Below are 5564 nucleotides of genomic sequence, written 5' to 3' on the forward strand. Positions count from 1 at the left end.
AAGCGTACCACCTTTTTTTTTTCCCCTTGTTTATGCTCTCTTAAATATAACTTCTCATTGTTACACCCATCATGTTCGTAAGATTTGTTTTTATTGATAAATCTAGTTAATATTAGATTAAAAAAATATATATATATATATAATTAATCATTTTAATAATCACATTTAATTTTTTTATTACAATAAAAATCTCTCACATAATATATATCTTTATTTTTTGACCACATGATCTTTATTAAATACTTTTTAATTTACATATCTTTTATTTTAATGTGATTTTAATTATATCTTCACTGGGAACCTATAATATGTATACGAGACTCTATCTAGAAAGATTTTTGCTAAGGAAAGAAATACTGTTTTTGTCAAGGTAGGAAAAAAATGGTTTCCATATTTTTACCAATTTAGTATGTATCTTGACATTATTGTCCAAGTCCAGAATTTCTCTAGTAGGTGTTTCTACTTGTAGTACTAATTTATAACCGTTAGATTTAATTAAAATCACATTAGATTTAAAAAGTACGTAGAACATGCAATTGTTAATACAAATTTGACAATTAAAAAGTAGATAATAACATATAGTTTATTTTTTATAATCTTACCAAAGAAACTCTTTAAACTTTATCTCAAAAGGCTTTAGGATCTTTTTACACTAAAATCTTATATCGTAGTGCATATTTTTAATTGTTAGATTTAATTAAAATCACGTAATAATAATTAAAAAAATATGTAAAGTAGCTGTTTATTATACACATCTATACAGAGACACTGGTAGTCCACTTTTTGATATCCTACTGTAAAATTCTCCGAAGTTTTATACCCTTGAGCAATAACGTAATTACTCATGAGTATAGATGTTTGGTTGCACAATTTATCTTGTCTTATTTTCCTGTACATATAACCCAAAAAAAAAGAGGGTTGTTGTCACGCAGCAGAACATATGCTATGTAAACTCCAAACAATTTGTAATGTGCCAATCTCTAAGGCGATATTCATGTCTCAAAATGCTATTCGAAACAATGTTAAAATCTCATGTCAATTGCTTAATTATAACACCTGAACGTGGAAATCCTTCTTTAACGATACGCCAATTTAAGAAAGTAGTTGGTTTTTGCCATGCGGGGTGCGTAGGCTCTTGAATTAATTTTGCAATAAAGTCAAATTCTTTAATGGAATGCACCTTGCAATAATATGCCAAATATAACATTTTGATGCCTAAGTATATAACATCGGCGTTGCCCTTGGAGTGGATTTTGCAGTTGCCTGTGACTCCAATTCGAAGACTCTCTGGTGTTGGTTGACACGGCTTTGACCGAGTGATCCTGAGTTTCTGGAATTTTCGGCTTTGCGTGAGGCGCTACTCCAAGCTAGAAGCAGACAGATTTCGTCTCTGGTTATTGAGACAAATTGCCAGGCTGTAGCCAAAGCTCATTCGCTCCCTGCATCTATTTGGCATAGTAGATTGATCATGGAGGATATCCGCCGTAGAAACCTTATTCCAAAAGATTTCATTATTCAATGGATTTCGAGATCCTGTAATTTTACTGCGCATAATCTTGCTAAATGGTGCCTAGTCTCCTCTGTTTTTCGTGTTGTTAAATGTTGCCTTGACTTTTTGTTAATACTCTCTGTTTTTTAGTGTGTACGTTGATTTTATTAATTTAAATTTTTAATTCTAATTAAAAAGGAATAAAAATTGGCATAATATAAAGATAAAACATCAAATATTGTTCATTATTATCTTAAGTAAATAATTTACTAACGATTTTTTTTTTCAAGATACTTGCAAAAAGATTTCAAAGTATGTTATTTTCTATAAGTTTTTCAGAAACAAGTGTTTAAGGCCATTGAAATCTTTTCTATAAAAGGACAATAAAAAAAGTAAAAAAATTACACTATATGGAAATGAAAGATTTAAGAGAGTGCAATTGAAATATAATAATTTTTACAAATACCTTATGAATATAAAAAATTTCATAGTAATTATTTAAATGTTGTTTATGTTTGTACTAAATTATTTTAATGCTATTAATTTTTACTATTTGTTAAATTATTTTAATGCGAATAATAAAGTTTTGTGATTTGTCTGAAAAGCCTTAAAAAAATGAAAGGCCATTGGGCGAGGTGGAGGCTGTAAACTAGCAACATTGGTTTGGGTGTCCCCAGTTAGAAAGTGAACGGATTTTTTTTTTTTTTTTTTTTTTTTTTTTTTTAAAAAAAAAAAGGAAAGGGAAAAGTGAACGGAATTGAAAGAGAAGATTGACGTCCGGAGCAAATATTAATTTATTATTACTATTTTTGGCTCAAAACTGGGCAAATATTAATTAATAATTGTTTGAGGAGCATTTTAGTTGCGCGGTCGTAGGAAAAGTCACGTGGGGCTGAAAAGCCACAGCCGTTGACAAGACGCGCAACGTGACGTGCGCGTGATTAGTCTGCTCAAAGCCTCAAACTCAAGACTTGAAGACGCACCCTTTGCTTGCTCGTTTCATACAGTTTCTCACTCGGACTTAAAATATTCACCTTTATAATTATTTCTCTCTATTTCTTCACATATTTTTATTACCACCCCCTCACGTTTTTATTTTGTTTGATGATTCAGTTATATTATTTGCTTCTTTTTTTTTTTCACTTTTGTCGCTCATTAGAGTTCGTTTGATCAAAGAGTTTAAATGAGGATGGTTTTGAATTATGTGGGTTTTAAATTTGAGTTTAAATCTTGAGAATTTAAGGGAAATTGGGTTTAGAAATACTTTTATTTTGATGATTTAAATGTTATATCAAAACTCATTTTTACTTTTTGTAAATAAATACTTAATTGAACATGAACCTGAATTTAAACTCTTTAAACCCTCCAACCAAATGACTCTTAGTCTTAGCTCTTGTCTTGCATAGATGGAGCAACAAGATATAATTATGGATTCGAAGAGATCTTTTAAATATTGTTTTATGTTAAATAATGTAATCAATTAATTGTTGTTTTTAATTAGTGAATCTATGTATAGAGAATGAATTTGGCGAATTGAATTTTAACAACTATAAATAGAACAATTATTGGATACTAAAATGCAGGTGATTATTTGTTACTCTTATTATTATGGGGATAATTAAATTGACATTTCTTGTTGTTTCTAATGAATGATAGAGATATCTTTTAATCTAATCATTTACGTTCACGCCCCTAACATTTATTTTGTTTTTCTTTTAGGTCAAATGATTCATAATGTCCACAAAAAATCTTACATTTCTATGTAATTGTTACTTTAATTTTAGTTGTTGATTTTATATCCAAAAAATATTGAAACAGTAACATTAATTTCAAAAACAAAATCTCCCCATAGCAGCCTTGCCTGCCCCTTTTGTGATGAGCACCATCAACTAATAAAAAATAGAACATGCAATATAGAATTCATAGATATAACTTATTTTTTATTAATAGTGGTACTTAACACTAGTAGTGTCTTGAGTATTTTTCTTGTATGACTACTCACGCGGCCCTGTCATGACCAAGCGAGTGAGTAGCCATTTGTTGTTTTGCCTACCTCCCTCCATCCATTCGCTCAACCTTGTGATTCCAGCCAGCAAGTTTGTCCGTGCCAATAGGAGAGAAAGATCGAAGAGGTAAGTGCAGTAAAGAAATAAGGGAGTTTCTTTAATATGACAAAAAAATGAACTATCATTAGTTACTTATCTACTTTTTAGTTATAAGATCTGTATTAAAAACTATCTGTTCTATATACTTTTTTAATCTGATGTGATTAATCTAACGATTAAAAATATAATCTTACTGGTAAGGAGGCTTACCGGAGAAACTCTCACAAAATAAAAAATAAAAAATAAAAAATAAAGAAGAAGAAAGAAAGAGAGAGAGAGAATTGTAATCTCTAGAATTTCTACCACCCAAGTCCAACTTACAATTTTTAATTAACGTTTCCAAACTTTAGCTTTCTCTTATTTAGTTGGTCTTTACTATTCCTGTGCTGTTTTTTCTCCTCCAAAAGATGAAGAAATTTATCTACATTTGATGAGGGCAATACAAGGCGAAAATGATAGCATATAAGCATTACATTAAATTTTTAACCTGCAAAGTAAAAAGGTATCAATATTTAGTTTTATGTGCATTGGGCTTTGTCTAGTCCTAAATGCATGACTGCCAAATGTAGGTTACGCCATTACATGCAAGTACCTCAAAAGAAACGTTCAAAAGTTATTCATTCAAGTGCCTTTTTGGTGTTTTTCCCCCCTTCGCAAACTGAATGTCGTATGTTGAGTTAAGTTTCTATAAAAGAAAATTCGATTCTAATTTCCTCATTGGCTAGGAGAGTTTAACATCTTCATCTGATTCTGACGTGGGTTTTACTCTTTTGACTTGGTCACATGAAGAAAAATAACAAAAATGACAAAGAAAGAACAAGTCATATATAAAACGTGTAGCCCCATAATCATTGACGAACATAAAATAATTTGAAGTATTATCACCATGACACTTTGCATTATTAATCAAAGTGAAGATCTTTTGGTCATTTCAATAAAAAAAAAAAAAGAGATCTTTGGGTACTTATCAGAGGATAAATAACGTGGAATCTACAATTGCTTGTTATTTACCAAACAATCCATGTTATACAGACTTGATTTTGAAGGTTCAATGCACGATTAAGTTGTCTTTTGACTATTCTTCACATTAAATTACACAATAAGCACAGAGATCCATATTCTACCAATTGAATATATATATATATATAGACATATATATGAAGCTATATATTGTCAAGAGCTTTAGAGAAACTATGGAAAAGTATCTTCTTATTAGGTGGAGAATTGACCCAATAATCAACATTTAGCATATACCGTATTTACGTGGGGCTTTTATTTTCATACGTATCTGACTTTTTGACTTTGTAGTAGGTGGTGTGACGTTTGATTTATTCGGATGTAAATTGTAATGTACATTACTTTTTTCTTCGGAGTCGCAATCGATTAATACATATTTGTTTGTTTCTTTTTTTTCTTTTTCTTTCTCTTAGCATTTATATGCGAGTTGTTATCTATATATTCATTTAGACGAGTTCAATATTTACGTTCTTATCCTGTTTTTTTATTAATAAATTAAAAAATATAATTTTTTTGAATTATATATAATTTAACGATGCTTATTATTTCTTTGTAATATACTTATTTTGTATATGAGAAAATTGCTAAATATATGTTTACAGTAGTTTAAATTTTACTCTTTACTTTCAATTAATGCCATTTTAATTAATATAATTATTTAATTAAAAATAATATTAATCAAGTATAAAGAATAAAAATTCAGACATGTACTATAAGGAGTATCACTGGCAATTCGTGTTCGCGGGCCGTGTTCGGGCCGACACGATTACGGCACGACACGATTATAGTGAGCACGAACACGACACGATTAATAAACGTGTCAGAAACCCAAACACGAACACGACACGCTAATAACACGGTTAACACGACACGACACGCGAACACGATTATTAAACGTGCTGTGATGGGCTGACACGAAAAAAACACGTTTATGACCCGTTTATGACCCAACT

Source organism: Morus notabilis, unplaced genomic scaffold (genome assembly GCF_000414095.1).
Source record: "Morus notabilis unplaced genomic scaffold, ASM41409v2 Scaffold681, whole genome shotgun sequence".
NCBI classification, from domain to species: Eukaryota; Viridiplantae; Streptophyta; class Magnoliopsida; order Rosales; family Moraceae; genus Morus; species Morus notabilis.